Genomic DNA, 17,879 nt, shown 5'->3' with positions numbered 1-17,879 from the left:
TGAAAGTGGATTGGACGAGTTTCTGGAGGAAAAATCCATTATGGGTTACAAGCCATGATGTGTATGTGCAACCTCCTGATTTTAGAAATGGGCTATGTCAGAATGCCAGATGCAAGGGAGGGCACCAGGATGCAGGTCTCTTGTTATCTGGTGTGCTCCCTGGGGCATTTGGTGGGTCGCTGTGAGATCCAGGAAGCTGGACTAGATGGGCCTATGGCCTGATCCAGTGGGGCTGTTCTTAGGTTCTTATGTTCTTAAATCAGTGCGAAATCAGAGTAAATATGGAAATCAGAGTAAAAATGGAAATAAACTGTTAGTGCATATACAGCTAATATAAATATACATACACTGGGACAAAAATGTCCAGGATTCAAAAGCACACATGCAAATGTCCAATAATACCAGTATGCATCTGATTGGGGCACAGTTGTCCAAGATGGGATGATCCATTCACCAGCACAACTTCTGCACTACCCTTACTGTACTGCCTTCCCTTCTCCACTTCCAGCAGGCTCTGCCCAACCGCTGTAATTGAAGAAGCAACTTGAGGGGGGACCAACAGAAGACTGGGATGAAAGCAATAAGGGTGTAATGTGACTCTCTCCTCTCTTCCCTTTCTCTCCACTTACACACTGGGGTAAAATAGAACACAGATTAATATCTTGCTTTTCAGTGGTTCCCTGAATTAGTCTTTTCTTTTTCTTTTTTGTGACAATTTCACAGATAGATAGATAGAATTTCACCTCTATCTATCTATCTATCTATCTATCTATCTATCTATCTATCTATCTATCTATCTATCTATCTATCTATCTATCTATCTATCTATCTATCTATCTATCTAAAGAGAGTGAATAGATGTTATCTTATGTAGGAGATTGAACAGATGTGTACAATGACCACATCTGTTCAATCTCCTACATTGCATGTAGTTGCTTTTTTATTTTTGCTTCAATCAAAGGTGTTCGTCTCCTCCCCCCCCTTACAGTTTGCTGTCATTATGCAGCTTATCATTTTGTTATTCTTAGCACTCACAGAAGGTTCACTGAACAGTATCTAACTACAGCCTTCTTTGCTCCACTTTTTGTGTGCAAGTGCAAGGTTTTTGGAGAGAGTCCCCTATGCTGAGACCAGGATTAGCTTCTCTACCAGGCAGAATTTCATGGACCCTGGAACAATGGCCCCCACCATGCAGATTACTGGACCATGCAGATCAAAAGGGGCTGTTGCTGAGCAGAGCTGCCCTCAAGCTGATTCATGTATGCTCTGTGAGGGTTACTAAGCCAATTCTTCAGGCCACTAGAAGAAGGGGGATTTATTGCCCAGAGCCCTCTGCTTATTCATCAGTTGGCATATGCATGTGATGCATGTGATGTGGTTGGCACTGAAAAAAAAAAATTTTAAGTGAACATCACAGCAAATGTCAGGGTTTCGTATAATCACAGGATATTAGAGTTGGAAGGACCCTTAGAGGTCATCTAGTCTAACCTCCTTCTCATGGAGGTTGTATACTCAGTGCCCTATTCCAATATAAAAATGGGGAAAGAGTTGGTATAGAGTGACTAGATAATAGTAAGAATTGTAAGTGATTTAAGAGATGAAGAATTTTTGGAGAGTAAAGAGAGGTTGGTAAAAGTAACAGGCTTTAATGTGAAATTGATAACAAGTGCCTATAGGAGGGAAGAAGAATATTTAGGTTGGTAAGCTAGGGAAGCGGTCAGTCATATAGGAGTAACTAACCTTGCAGGGAATGAAAAGACCCAGAGGATTAAGAAGTGCAGTACAGTAAGACGGCAAGTTTAGCTATCTAGATATTATTTATGGTTTTCTTGGCTGCCTTGATGTATTGTGCATTGAAAACCCTCTTGTGTTAGCCTTATATAATGGTAGTGGGACTGTTGTAAGGTACTCTGTATGTTTGTTTGATTAATAAAAACTCCTTAAGTTTATGAGTATGCATTAGTGAAGTGTATGGACATGTGTGTATGGGGGGGGGGGATATAGGATTATATATGAAGTAGTATGCTTATAGAGAAAGCAAGTGGACCATGGGTTTGTCCTAAGTGGAAGCCAATAAGACTGAGTATTGATATGTAGGCATGGAGTCAAGTGCAAATCTGTGACACCCCTGTTCATTGGTGGCAACTACTACAGCATCCCTGACAGGTGGTCATCCAACCTCTGCTTGAAAACATCCAAGGAGGGAGGAATCACAACTGCACAAGAAAGACTGTTCTAGTTCTGGACCGCTCTTACTGTTTCATGCAAGGAGAAACACTTGAAAAATTTCCAGGGAAGCCAAATGTGTACCTATAACAAAGGGGATATTGCTCAGTTTCTGCACATCCCTAGCTAGAGGATGCACATTCAGTTCAGTTCAGTTCAGTAAGAACTTTATTGGCATAAAATATAGAGAAAGAACAAAACAAAACAGAAATACACAAAGATAACACAACATAAGCAAAAACATCAGTCACTACCCAGAGTCCCAGGGCTCTGCCTGGCTATTACCCCAGATAAAAAGGAAGCGACATTATCCAGCATCTCAGAATCAGGTGTAGAAATGAGAGACTGAAGCATGGTTGAATCCTCCCAGCCCTGCATCCTAGCTAACAATAGGCCTAGATATTTCTTGCGTGACACATCATGTAGCGGGCAGTAAAAAAAGTTATGCATTAAAGTCTCAACGCAATCCCTACCACACTTGCATTTCCTCTCTGAGTAGGGGATACCGCTGAACCTGCCTGTTAACAAGGCAGATGGAAGAGCATTACACCTTGCAAGTGTGAAAGCTCTCCGGGCCTGTGGGCACAGGATGCACATTCAATGTAGTGCATACATTGAACGCATTCAGTGTAGTGCATATGTTGACCTCATCACACCATGTGGGGTGTTCCTTGGCTGTGTCATGCCATGCTTTCCCATTGGTTGCATGTTTACATTTCACAGTTGTTCATGGAAACTAATAGATAGATGAGTTGGTTTTGCATTGGCCTTACAATGAATTGAAAATGATCCTCTGAAAATTAAGGTGGAAAGAACATAAGAACATAAGAAGAGCCCCACTGGATCAGGCCATAGGCCCATCTAGTCCAGCTTCCTGTATCTCACAGCAGCCCGCCAAATGCCCCAGGGAGCACACCAGATAACAAGAGACCTCATCCTGCTGCCCTCCCTTGCATCTGGCACTCTGACATAGCCCATTTCTAAAATCAGGAGGTTGTACATCATGGTTTGTAACCCGTAATGGATTTTTTCTCCAGAAACTTGTCCAATCCCCTTGAAAGGCGTCCAGGCCAGACACCATCACCACATCATGTGGCAAGGAGTTCCACAGACCAACCACATGCTGAGTAAAGAAATATTTTCTTTTGTCTGTCCTAACTCTCCCAACACTCAATTTTAGTGGATGTCCCCTGGTTCTGGTGTTATGTGAGAGTGTAAAGAGCATCCAGGTGTGGCCTTACCATCGATTTGTACAATGGCAAAGAAAAATGGATCATTTCCTGAGCCGTGTCAAAGTATGGTAAATATAGCCTTTCTTCCTGCACCACATGCTCTGTACATACCCCAGCAAGCAGTGGTGGTTGTGTTCTCCACCACCACCACCACCATTGCTCTTCATTCCAGAATTCAGGTGTGCCACATACTTTCTTTGCCTTCTCTCCAAATAAGAAGAAAAATGACTGGTCAGATGGGAGTTGTAGTTTTGGCTACGGCTACCTCCTTCACAGGAGACCCTGCAGACCACAACTCCCGTTAGACCCTTTGTCTTTCCTCCTGTTAGGGAAGAATATAACAAAATAATGGTAACTTTTATTGATTGATTAATGTCACACAATGGGACTTTCCCCCCAAATGTACACAATGGGCAAGGGATGCTCCCGTCAGAATGCGCATATAAACTACCCTGAGAAAGTGACATGCAAGGTCATCTTTCTGGAACAGACTTCAGGACGTCCTTTAGGTGAGGTCGCTCTATCTCTCGAGGCTCAGTCCCATCTGGTAACTAAAGGAGGAAAGGGGGGGAAAAAAATCCTTGGCAACGTGAGCTGCTATATATTTGCAAGGTTTTTGCAAGCAAGCTTGAAGGGCTTGTTCACCAGACCTTGAATTATCAGTCGGTTTCAAAATTAGTTGTCATCTCTGAAAAGGGGAGAGAGATTCCAAGAACTCTTTATATAAATGGGTTTTTGCCACGTGCATCCTAAACATTCAAAGCATAGGTCCATTAGTAGTTGGATTTGAATTTCGTAGGAACTTATCAAGCATGTCTAAGGGTTATTTCTTTCCCCCTCCCTGCTTTTTCCTCTCCTTTTTTTGGTTCCCCTTAGCTGGAGCAATTGCAAATACATTTGCAGAGACGATGCACCTTAGCAAGTATAAAAATTCAAAGTCACCTGGAGTGGCCATTTCATCATTTGTGACAAAGCTTCTATTTGACTTTCATTCCTGACAGAAAGGAGAGAGCTGTCTGAGCTCAGCATATATTATTATGACTGAATTTGGGGGGGGAACCTGGCCTCATTTTTTTTGTCTTAAAGGATTCACACAAAAAAATCCTGCCAAATGGAAGACTTTTAACTGGATTTACAGTGCAATCCTAGGAATGTTTACTCAGACGTAAGTAGCACTGTGTTCAATGGGGTGCACTCCTAGGTTATTGTGTACAGCAGAGGTGGTCAAATTTGTTCAACATAAGTGCAACAAATGAGAAATGTCAGTTGCTTGAGAGCTGCAAGATGTGAACAAAATATCACACGCACGTTTTATTGTTAAATGCTCATTTTCTTTCAAAAAATTTGTATAAATATTAAATCCATGCATGTTATCTGCAGTTAAAAAAACATTAATCATGGAGAAGGTGGGACTAAGCACAGACCTCATCAGCACACTTTAGGAATACGCTTTGGTATTCATCCCTCCATGGAGAGAAATGGCTGGCAGCCCATCCTGAGCTGCCCGGAACTGCGGGACCCGGTGTCTCCCTGGCGGGCTCCCGCCGGACCCAGAAACACCCGCACTACCACGGGAGGCTCCTCAGGAGAAGGGGACATTTGTCCCCTTCCCCTGGGTAAGGGAAGCAGCCCTGCAATGGGGCTACTCACTTTAGCAGTGACTGTTTGGTCGCCACTAAAGTGAAGGCGCTCCTGTAGGGCACGCAGCCCTCCATGAGCGCCTAGGATCCTGCGGAGCTTGGCTCTGCGGATCCACCTCCCCCACCCCAGAACACTCCCAACCACACCTGCCCCGCCCCAGAACGCCTCCCCCACCATGCCTCCCCGACCATGCCCCCATTCCCCATTCCACAGCACGGCAGTCGCAGGCACCACTGAGCCATGGAATGCGGGCACCCGCTGGGCAGTGGCTCAGTGCTAGCTGGAGCTGAGCCAGCTCCTGTGGGAGCCCGGCAGTAAGCCCACAAAAGTGCCTTATGGCACGTTTTCGACTGTGGTCCACGCTGCGGAGGCGCGGTACGGACCACAGGATTAGGCTCTAACTGACTTGTAAGAAAAACTCATGATGAGTGCAACCTCCAAGTTTCAGAGTAGCCTATCTCTGAATTTCTCTGAATATCAGGTACAACGGAGTGGGAACAGGACACAGGTGTCTAGTTGTCTGTGTGCTCCCAGAGGTAGGCCACTGTTGGCCCTTGGATTTCTCCAGCCTGGTTCTTCTTATGTTCTAATGATTTTCATGTGTGAATGGACGGCCATGAGCAGAAGTTTCATACTGGCTTGTAACACCTCCAATGAACTGCTAGTCATTTAAAAAAAAAAGTTTTTATTGATACCCAAATGTATGCAAAAAGACATATATATTGCTGAGAAGATTCATATGTGTTGATATTGTCTGTTTGATATAGAGTAGTCATATAGACAATAAACAGATATGTAACATTCCTTTTTTAAAATTCCTTTTATAGGTGTTTGCCCATATCAGCAGGGGTTCCATTCCGGAACCCTCTGCAGTTATGTGAGACCGTAGATATGGGCAAACGCCTGCCTTACCACCCTCCAGAGCTGGGAAGAGCTAAATTAATTAATTAATTAGATGTAAGAGCCACACCTTCCAAGAATGATCTGCTAAGGTGCTTCTTTCAACTATCCTAGAAATGTACAGAGCAGATCTTGAGGTATAAGCATATCCTGTGCTTTCCTCAATCGCTGCCAACACTTATTCACCAAAAGTTCCAACCAGGATACATTTCTACTGCCAAATATAATGCTTTTCATTGGAATCCATCCATCCTATTTCGCACACACACATATACCTCACTTGATTTACATCACTTGACTACTGTACACATAGGGCTGGTTTACACATGGACCAGACCGCAGTGTCACTCCAAGTTTTGCAACTGTGAATGGGCCGTTACCCTACCTAAGCTATCGTGGCTCCTTGAATATTATGTTTTTCCACAGAACCCATTCAAACTCTCAGCTGGTGTTCCCCGGTGCCCGTTCAAACACTCACTTAATCATAAGTGCACACAAGTGTGCAGACTGGTTGAGTACACATTGGTGCTTCTTAAGTGTGTAAGGAAGCTCAGAGAAATCCAGTGTTGTACATGTGCTTCAGCAGTGGGACGTGAATGTGTGAATGTGACTCTGTCCATAATCTTCTGAGGCGATATTAGGGGATACAGTTTCTGTGCTGGCTTTGTGACAGCCCTTGGTGATGTGCCTTTGTGGGCTTCTGTAGCATGGCTGGCAGCACAGTTGTGTTGGTAGCCACCATGTTTTTACCACATAGTGCAATGCCCTTGTCCTCACCAACGTGTCACTAGGCACATTTTTTACACATAATGCAATGCCCTTGTCCTCACCAACGTGTCACTAGGCACAACAATGGGGTGAAGCTTTCTATTATAGGAGGAAAAATGCACACAGCTACACCACCTCTGATCTATGCACCTCACTGCTAAGGTAAATCCACAAAAGGATCTCAGGAAGCTTTACTACAAAGGTAGCAGCCATAGCTTGGAGCAATTCTGGATGGCTTCCATCTTTCTTCACCATGGCCTCAGTGTCAGCCATGGGCCTTTTGATTGCACTGGGCCCACAGTCTATGTTAGAGCTGGCTAATACCTGATGCCACTCTAGAAGATAGATGCCTTTAATGTCTTACAGCCCAAACCTATGGATGTCTACTCAGAAGTAAGTCCTATTACAGTCAGTGAGGCTTACTCCCAGGAAAATGTGGGTAGGATTGGGCAGTTATTCATTCATGCCAATATACATGAGGAGAATGGTTACAATCATCAAGTAATGAATATTCATGTGTGAACCAGCCCCAAGTGTGCAATGCTCAGGTGCTAAGAAATCAGAGAGGAGTGCATGTGTGACTCAATGAATCTGGGGGCTTGTTAGATCTTACAGCTGAATCTTGGAAAAAAGTCTTTGCAAGTAAGTCTCAGAGCCCAGTCCTGAGCTCGCACTGCCGGCGCTCTACTGGCCATGAGCAGGGCCTCCAAGAGGAATTCGATCAGGGGGCAAAAAGTGTCTTTAGGGCCCCTTCCCAAAGAGGGAGGGGGTGAAACAGAGTGGGGAGGCAATGGGGTGGGCACCACTTCTGCAGCAGCTGTAGCCCCACAGCTGTGTCCCATCCACTCCTTCATTGTAAGCAGATCCACAAGCCAAAGAGCTCCTGGAGCTGGTCAGCTTCCTCCTAGATGTGACACTGTTAAGGAATGTATGCATTCCTAGGCCTGGTGCATGTGACTTCTGGCAGTAGTTGCTGCCACGTGCCAAGTGCATTCCGTGCGGGCAATGAGTCTGGGTGAGAGTGGAAAATCTCAGGAAATTTCTGGGTCCCCTCCTTTGGCTCCTGGGCCCCCTTTCTGTACCCTGGGGGTACAAATTACCCCCCTTTAACCCCCTCTCCTAGGCCCTGGCCATGAGTGTCGCAAACATTCCTTAAAGCATGTTCACCGCCATCAGCACTGGTCCAGCACCAGAGATAGTTCAGCTCCAGCCAGCACTGGGCTAGCACTGGTGGATCACCGCTGCTCCACCATTCCACGGTTGCCCAAACCGCCATGCAGTGGAGAGGTAGTTGGGGGCGTGGGGAGAGACGAGGAGGACGCGTTCCGGGGAGGAGGAAGTGGGGCAGGGAAGGGAGAGGGCAGCGAGGAGTCACACCTGGGAGGAAATGGGATGCAAGGGAGGCGGGACCGGAGGAACTCCGCTCCTTTGCATCCAGAGCCTCTGTGTTGGACAGTGAGCCTGACATAGGCTCTTGAGTCTACGACAGCCCAAGTGTAGCCCCATTGCCGGTGCTGCCCAGTTAGCAGCTGCCTGGCACACTTCCTGGTTAGCACTCAGGATGCCGCAGCAACCCTTTTTGGTGCCATGGCAGCTCCACACAGGCTGCATAAGATTGGACTGCCTGTGATTTCAGCAGTACATGCTCCCGTGTAATATATTTAGAAGCAGGTGTTAAGGAAATTGTGTTGTGTTGTCATAATAGCCTAACAGACACTTGTTAATGATAACAGTTTTCCATCTCCCAGAATGCTTATGAATACAGATCATAAACTTAGACATAAGATTACCTGGTGTATGCTTGCTTACCAGCACCTGTTGACGGTTTTGGACATTTGCACTCCAGTATAGCATGACTGCATTTTTTTTTTTTTCATTTCCACCTTGCTGCCCAATAACCCCAAGCAATGCTGACAAATGGTTTCAGTTGACAAAAGACATAATCCACCAGGGGCACCCCAGCAACCATCATTGTAATGAACAGTAATTGCATATGTGCCCAAATGTATGCTGTATGACTCGTGCTTGTGTCAACAGACAGCATAACAAGAGCTGTTCCCAATGGATTCTTGCACTAATATGTGTTTTATACCACTTTACCCGACTTCCATTTAACCTTTCAAAGAAGTAGCTGTGCTTGGATTTAGGGGATGTAAGAGGGGTCAAGAACAGGTCAGACTAAATAAGATCCAGTATGGAAACTCCCAAGTGAACAAAACTGGAAATTAAAATGCATGACAAGGGTCTGCTTCCATGCTATATAATTGTGTTTTTTGGCTCTCTCTCTCTCTCTCTCTCACACACACACACACACACACACACACACACACACACACACACACACTCTTTCTCTCTCTCTCCTTCCAAGCTCCTGAACACAACAGTTCCACCAGCAATTTTCTAACTTGCTTTCCAGGCACGTAGTACAGCTAGGAAAGATTTTCACATAATCAAAGTTGGATATTTCTAGGGAGATCAAAAGAGTCTGTGAAGTGGAGAGCAGGTGCTACACACATCTTAAAAGATCTGAGAATGCAATTAACCAGCAAATGAGCCCTGGAAAAGCTAGTCTTCCTGAACAGATGAGCACAATAAAGTCCCTGAGAAATGAGATGGTCAGAGCACACTAATAATGGCGGTCAACTCGTGGACATCTGCCCTGTCTCTTAACCTTCAGTAGAAGGAAGGGACCTCACTACAGTAAATGCATGGAGGGATGATTATGTAAATGTGTTGGGGCCCTTGAAGAGATGAAAGTTTATTGATTGCTTTGGCAGAGGTTCAGCTAGGCAGAATGAAAGTGGTCTCTCTTTTGCATTCCAAAGTGATTGGTGCTTAGGATGGCTGCTGGCTGAAAACTCTGAAGTGGGCATATAAAAGATTAGAGAAAACAAGCCGTTTACAGACCCCTAAGCTGTCACCTGATTTTGCCTAATGTAAAATTGAAAGAGAACGGAAGTTTCTCCGGTGAGTTATTTAAGGAATGTCAAGGGTTGCCAAGGAAGTTTCAAGAATCATAAAATTATAACCAGGCTTTAGAATTATACTGAATTTTTCAGAAAGGACGTTAGATAAAGAAAGCAACAACAACAGTTTGTGACGGTATTTACAGGATAAAAACCAGACATCCTTGGTCCTTGGGAAGGACTCGATATCTAGATAAAACAAACCAGCCAAAATACCTAACTGCGAAAATCTAGTGCTGATGATGATGCAGGGGTGGCTTGACATGACACAATAGCACACTTGCAAATAATAAATTTGTGGGGGTGTGGATCTTCTGTTGAATTTCTCTAGAACAAGAAATCTTGCTTAACTTGTATCTTTTTGTTGCTCCGATGAAGGTATTACTAGATTGAAGTTTTGGGATTTCCCCCCCCCCCCCACCAAAAGACTAACATGGCTACCTTTCCAATATCAATAGCAATTTCAGCAATCATTGACAGTTGAAAGGAACTTTAGCGGTCATCTAGTCCAACCCCCTGCTCAGTTTGGGGAATTGCTACAGTGTCACTGACAGGTGGTCATCCAGCCCCCTGCTTGAAAATAGTCAATGAAGGAGAGTTAATGACTGCATTTATTTATTATTTATTTATTCACATTTTTATACTGCCTTTCCTCCAAAGAGCTCAGGGTGGTGTACACAGCTGCTCCCCTCCTTCTTGTCCTCACAACAACCCTGTTGTGTGACTGGCCCAAGGACACCCAGGAAGCTTCATGGCTGAGGGGGGGATTTGAACCTGGATCTTCCAGGCCTAAGTCCACTTCCCAAACTACTACGCCACCCTGGCTCTCACCCTGACTGCAGAGGTCAGACTGTTCTAGTGCTTGATACCTGTTACAGCTGGAATATTCTTTCTCATGACCAACCTATAGCTACTTTCCTGTAGTTCCAATCCACGAGTTCTATTTCTGTCCTCAGGACCCATAAAACGTAAGTCCTCTCCTTCTATGGGACAGCCCTTCAGATACTAAGGCGACTAAGATGATTACGAGCGACTAAGATGATTACGGGGCTGGGGCACCTTCCTTATGAGGAAAGGCTACGGCGTTTGGGCCTCTTCAGCCTAGAAAAGAGACGCTTGAGGGGGGACATGATTGAGACATACAAAATTATGCAGGGGATGGACAGAGTGGATAGGGAGATGCTCTTTACACTCTCACATAATACCAGAACCAGGGGACATCCACTAAAATTGAGTGTTGGGTGGGTTAGGACAGACAAAAGAAAATATTTCTTTACTCAGCGTGTGGTCGGTCTGTGGAACTCCTTGCCACAGGATGTGGTGCTGGCTTCTAGCCTAGACGCCTTTAAAAGGGGATTGGACGAGTTTCTGGAGGAAAAATCCATTATGGGGTACAAGCCATGATGTGTATGTGCAACCTCCTGATTTTAGGAATGGGTTAAGTCAGAATGCCAGATGTAGGGGAGAGCACCAGGATGAGGTCTCTTGTTATCTGGTGTGCTCCCTGGGGCATTTGGTGGGCCGCTGTGAGATACAGGAAGCTGGACTAGATGGGCCTATGGCCTGATCCAGTGGGGCTGTTCTTATGTTCTTAACTACAATTCCCAGGAAGCCTTGCAGGTCTCTTGTTATCTGGTGTGCTCCCTGGGGCATTTGGTGGGCTGCTGTGAGATCCAGGAAGCTGGACTAGATGGGCCTATGGCCTGATCCAGTGGGGCTGTTCTTATGTTCTTAACTACAATTCCCAGGAAGCCTTGCAGGTCTCTTGTTATCTGGTGTGCTCCCTGGGGCATTTGGTGGGCCGCTGTGAGATACAGGAAGCTGGACTAGATGGGCCTATGGCCCGATCCAGTGGGGCTGTTCTTATGTTCTTAACTACAATTCCCAGGAAGCCTTGCAGGTCTCTTGTTATCTGGTGTGCTCCCTGGGGCATTTGGTGGGCTGCTGTGAGATCCAGGAAGCTGGACTAGATGGGCCTATGGCCTGATCCAGTGGGGCTGTTCTTATGTTCTTAACTACAATTCCCAGGAAGCCTTGCAGGTCTCTTGTTATCTGGTGTGCTCCCTGGGGCATTTTGTGGGCCGCTGTGAGATACAGGAAGCTGGACTACATGGGCCTATGGCCTGATCCAGTGGGGCTGTTCTTATGTTCTTAACTACAATTCCCAGGAAGCCTTGCAGGTCTCTTGTTATCTGGTGTGCTCCCTGGGGCATTTGGTGGGCCGCTGTGAGATACAGGAAGCTGGACTAGATGGGCCTATGGCCTGATCCAGTGGGGCTGTTCTTATGTTCTTATGTTCTTATACTTAAAGGCGACTCTCTTATTCCTCTTTGTCCTCAATCCTATGCCTACATACATGGAAAGAAGCCCCATTAAAACAAATTAGGCTTACGTCTGAGTAGACATCAATAGAATTATGCAGAGACTCCTTTGACCTTTCCTCATAGGAATTGATTTAGGGACCCCCTCACCATTCTTGTTCCCCTCCTCTGACCTGCTCCAGAAATCATAGATTTATTTTCTTGAAGTGAAGTTGGAAATTCCTCCTGAGGCAAAATATACTGAGGAATTTCTGATGACAGTCTCCCACATGTCTGTGCTTTCAACAGATATTGCTGAAGGCAAAATGTGAAGTGAACGTGGTCATTGCTCCTCATGCAAAACATCTGAGGAATTTCAGCCAAGGACAAAATAGTTCACGGTATTTCTCAGAGAGTTTTTGCCCGTCTCTAGCAATGCCTTGATATGTGTGAACCAAACAACGAAGGGTCCAATCCTATCCATTTTTCCAGTGCTGGTGCAGCCATGCCAGTGGAGCATGCACTGCATCCTGTAGTGTGGGGTTAGTCACCTCTTCAAGGTATGGGAACATGTGTTCCCTTACCTCAGGACTGCACTGCAGTTAACCGGTGCTGGAAAATTGGATGGGATTGGAACCTAAGGCTGCAATCTTATACTCACTTTCCTGAGAGTAAGCCCCACTGAGAGCAATGGGACTTACTTCTGCATGGACATGCATAGGATTGCACTCTAAGCCAGACTGTCCCTTAAAGGCCAGCTTTAGGCCGATTGGGCCCAATCAGGCCCTGCCAGAGGGGATCCTGCACTAGCGCAGCAAGTGGATCACCCACAGCTGCAACCAGCACCTTGCTCTTTAGTTCATGTGCCAGTCCTCCATCAAGACATTGTGAGTCCAGTGATGTGAGTGGAGCTTTGCTGCTGGAAGGCCCTACCCGCCCTATCCTGTTTCTGACTGACCCAAAATTGCCTCCCGCCAAAGCAGCTGGTGGTGGCTTCATCACGTCACCTCCCTCTACTTCTGGGTACTTCTGCTTCATGCCAGGCATCACTGACCCCAGGCCCTCTGCTTGTCCTTGTAAGTAGGAAGACATGCAGCGGGGGGCCCTGCCAACCCCCAAAGCCCAACAAAAAGTTTTGAATTGGGCCCCACGGCTCTTAAGGTCAGCCCTGATTGACTCCCCTTACAAGCTCTTCTCATGTTCCAAGGCTGAGAACCCTGTCAAAGAAGGATACACCATGACCTGAAAAACATCAAATCATTTATTATTTTTGTTTGCAGTCTGTGGCCCCTTTCAGATGTGCCAGGGTGCCAAAGGAGGCCATATGGCTCCAGTTCAGAGTGGCTGCTCTAAGCAATCTTCACCAATAGATGATTAGGAAGCACCTTTTGTATCATGTCATAGCTCTTCAAACGTATATCTTTGCACTCGTCCTTGCAGCCGCTCACACCTCAACAAGATCCCAATCACAGACTCTGTCCTCTGTCATCAACCAGAATAATGACACCAGAAGTAATAGGGGCTGAAAGGGAATTTTCTGACTTATGGGATCAAACGGTGAGAAGGCGGAACAATCTGGTATTATACAAGTAGAGAGGGTTCAAGTTGATGGGCTGTGGAGGAGGTCTACTTGAGACAAACAAGAAAACACTAGACGAGAAGGCAGCAGAGAGTGAGTTTAATAAACCTGGGTTCTATTGCTAGCTTCCTGTGATAGCACTATAATTAGAAAACACTTTTCTCTCTCTCAGTCCTTCTGTACTCTCTGACAATTTCATTCTTCCCCATATCCTTTTCACATTCTAAGATTTTTCAGAAACTTGATACAAAGCTACGCTGACCTTCGTATCCAGCTTGCCATCTCCTCTCTCTGTCTCCGTCTTTTCTTTCTTTTAAATGCAGGAAAATATAGCTTATGTCCCCCGATTCAGGAGATAAAATAAACTTTATTCTTAAACTCTTGAGGCTGACTCACTGTTGTGATCTCTTCTGGTGCCTTTGCCAAGACTGAGCACTTGAAATTTGGAAGCCTTTTCTGATTAAGTTAATCATTCATCTGTAGTCAACGTTTGTGTGTTATTTATATGATGTCTGCTGATTTTCCAAGGAAACTTTTATGGTGTTTTTTTTTTTCTTTTCTCTCCCAATTAATCAGTCAGGTCCAATCAGTCTCTTATTTCTGAAATCCCCAGTTCCATGTCAACTTTTCTTGAAGTTCTGAACCTCTGTAACCCGATGGATAGAGTGTCAATTGCAGCATTCCAATGTATCCATTGGGTTACAGAGGTTCAGAACTTCAAAAAGTGGAAAAACCTTAAATCCAAATAAGACAAATGGATCCTAAGCACTTTTCTTCCAAAGGGTTAATGGGTGAGAGTCAAGATTCCTAGAAAGGCTTCATTCTCCTTTGTAACACACCCTTCTTACTTGGAAGGCTTTATGGGTGTGGGGGGAGCCTGGACAAGAAATAATATGCATTGAAATGTACTGCTGAATTTTGGAAGAGTACTTTTTGGAATTGGAATTTGGAATTTTGGAAATGTACTGCTGAATTCATGGATTGGGTCCAAGCCCTCTCTTGCAGACTTTGAAAGGTTACTGCAACCCCAAAAATGAGGCTCCGTGACCTCATTGGGGTCCCGCCCAACCGGTCGAAGGATACTGTTCTAAACTAGTGACCATCACCACACTACATCACTGCAGTAGATTCTATAAATTTGTTATGTGCTTTGTGAAAAAGTACTTCCTTTTGCCTGTCTTAAATCTCTTGCCAGTCAGTTTCATTAGACACTTCCTGTTTCTTCTGGTGTGAGAGAGGGAGCCTATCCACTTTCTCCACAACTTCTTTGGTCTGTCACAGACACCCCCCCCCCCAAAAAAAAAAATGTTACACAGCTAGTATACAGTGAATTCACTGCCTAAAATTCAATGCATTCACAAGACCTTAACATGCAAAGAATCTATCTCTCAGTATATATGTATATATAAATGAATATCTCTTAAGTTGGCTAGCCAATTGCCTTTGCAGGATTGAAGAAGACAAAGGGCACAGTCCTATCCTGCGCTGGAACAGTCAAGCGAAGAGGCTTGTGCCATATTCAGGATAGTGGCCACAAGTGGCTCAGCCAGAGGCAAGGGAATGTTTTCCCTTACCTCTGGGTAAGGGCCGCTGGCCCCTATGGGTCTCCTTGAACTTGCGCCACCTCTTGAGGTGGCACAAGTCCGAGGAGAGAAGAGCAGCTTGAAGTCACTCCGTTCTCCCCCGGGAACAGAGGTTGGGATCTGGCATAACTGCGGGATCCAAGCCCTGCCTCCCACTCTATGCCCACCTGCCCCTGGGGCAATCCACTACCCGCCCTCCCTCCGCCCTGAAGTGTCTCCCTTCCATCTCCTTCCCCCTCCCTCCTGCTTACTTTTCGTCTTTGCGATCACATGCAAGCTGATGCAAAGCGCTGGGAGGAAGCTGGTGTGGAGGCTTCCCTCAGACTGCCGGCCCCGGCTTCCTCCTGAGGAGGCGCAAATGTGCCTTATGGCACATTTGCAACCATATTTGCAAGTCAAGGACAGGACTGCGCCCCTAGTCATCAAGGACAGATAAAGTACAATTTCCTTGTACTACAAAAGTCCAAACTTGTTATAACTGATTAGCTAGATGTAGAAATTGCACAGTACCGAGGAGGTTCAAGGAAAGTAAAGGAAGGAAGATATAGGAAGGTGGTTCACAAGGTGGATATGTGTGAAGGAATGGCTTCTGGTTTGATACAGTATGTGAAGTCTCTTGTGTAGCATCACATACTCATTTGCAAAACCCCTGTTCATTTCCGCAAGAGTCTTGCACGGAACCAGATGCAAGACACCAGAGTGAAAGAGAGGAATTGATCCACCTAATCAGGGTGGGCAGAAAAGGTATGTTTCATTGACAGGCTCTGCCAAGCAAGCTGCAGTCATTTTCATCAGTCAGTACATTTGATTCCCCCCTTTTTAATATGTATTTAAGCCAATATTTCCCACTCGGCTGCACACAGTGAATCCAGTTTGTTCCTTCTGTCATTCTACCCACAACTCTCAGCAATGCCAATGAGAGTCAAGCAAGTTAAATAAATGTAGAATATGCAATTGAGAGCCTCAATGTGCAATGGAGAAGATAATTTTGCCCTCAGGATGTAGCAGACGTTGGAAGCCACAATTCTTTAAGGAGTGCAAGCAGCAGAGAGACAGCTAATGGCGGGACACCCGCGGTTGCAATCCAACTTGATTCACCTGCTGCTCCTGACATTGTGTGCCTGACCTTGCTGTTTGATCATTTGTAACTTATACACATTTTATTTGAGGACAAAATTATAAAAGGGCGGATGCTGAGAGAGCATGTGACAGGCAGACAACTATTTACAAAAGCTGCTTTTGAGTGTCTCGTCTTCAGACTCACTCCCCAGTACTGTTGTGAGCGTACTGGTTTACTTAAAATATTTGCTGACCACCTTTGTATTCCACATAAGGCTCTCAGGGAGTTTGAGAACCGAGGTAAGTTGTTGTGGGGAAAAAAGTAAATTAAAAAAAACAAAACACCCTGTTTTTGTTTTTACTTCTTCCAGACGTTTGGAGGGTTGGGGAGCCCTGCAGAGGGGTCTGCAGGTTCCCTGGACCCCCCAGGAGGCTGGCTGTAGGTAAGTGGAGAAACCCTCTTTGCTCCTGACAACAGTGTGATCATGGAGATCGCGTTGCTGCCTTCCCCCTTCCCTGTCCCTTCAGGGCGGGGTGACCAGATGTCATAACCACAAAAGAAGGCAAGGCACCCTAGTGTATGTTATCAACTGTTGTTGTCTAGCCAAGGTTCCACTGTTCAGGTACCCCCACTCCACACACACACACACAAATGGCATGATAAAAGATCAGCTTGGTTTGAAATTGACCAATTTTATTAATTTACAATAATCAATCATAAGAACATAAGAACAGCCCTGTTGGATCAGGCCCTAGGCCCATCTAGTCCAGCTTCCTGTATCTCACAGCGGCCCACCAAACGCCCCAGGGAGCACACCAGATAACAAGAGACCTGCAGCCTTGTACCCTCTCTTGCATCTGGCATTCTGACATAGCCCATTTCTAAAATCAGGAGGTTGCACATACACATAATGGCTTGTACCCCATAATGGATTTTTCCTCCAGAAACTTGTCCAATCCCCTTTTAAAGACGTCCAGGCCAGATGCCGTCACCACATCCTGCGGCGAGGAGTTCCACAGACCGATCACATGCTGAGTAAAGAAATATTTTCTTTTGTCTGTCCTAATCCTCCCAACACTCAATTTTAGTGGATGTCCCCTGGTTCAGAAACACCCTGAAGGGGGTCCTATTTATCCCAAACTACTTTCCCTTTAGTTCCGGCACCTACCTTGCATCTGAAGGAGACAAATGCAACTATAGCTTCCCCCTTGAATGTCACCACTCTTGCGCCATCTGGTCACCTCGTGATGATCTATGAAAAGTGCAGTCCAGGCAGCCAAATTGTTTTGCCTATCCAAACCTGGCAGACTTTGAGATAGAGTTCATGATCCAATCCTGAGCCGCCACCAGCCTGCGTCCCCAAGCCAGATAGCCTCTTAAGGTCTGTTCTGGTGCTTGTGCTAATTCTCTAATATCTTAGGATAAACACAGAATCCCTAATCCTGCTCTCCTAGTCCTGCACCTTACCTGCCAGTAGTAGTGATCCTGACTAAGAACAGCAGACCTCAGAGACAGACAAAAACAAACAGCTCCCCACCAATCGCCAATCATGCAAAAAGCAAACACTTCGTACACCCAAAGAACAACCAAACAGACCTCAAACTAACTCAAGGGTGAGTAAGCT

The sequence above is a fragment of the Tiliqua scincoides genome, chromosome 9 (assembly GCF_035046505.1).
Source record: "Tiliqua scincoides isolate rTilSci1 chromosome 9, rTilSci1.hap2, whole genome shotgun sequence".
NCBI classification, from domain to species: Eukaryota; Metazoa; Chordata; class Lepidosauria; order Squamata; family Scincidae; genus Tiliqua; species Tiliqua scincoides.
The sequence above is the reverse complement of the archived record's forward strand: the minus strand, read 5'-3'. Positions refer to the sequence as shown.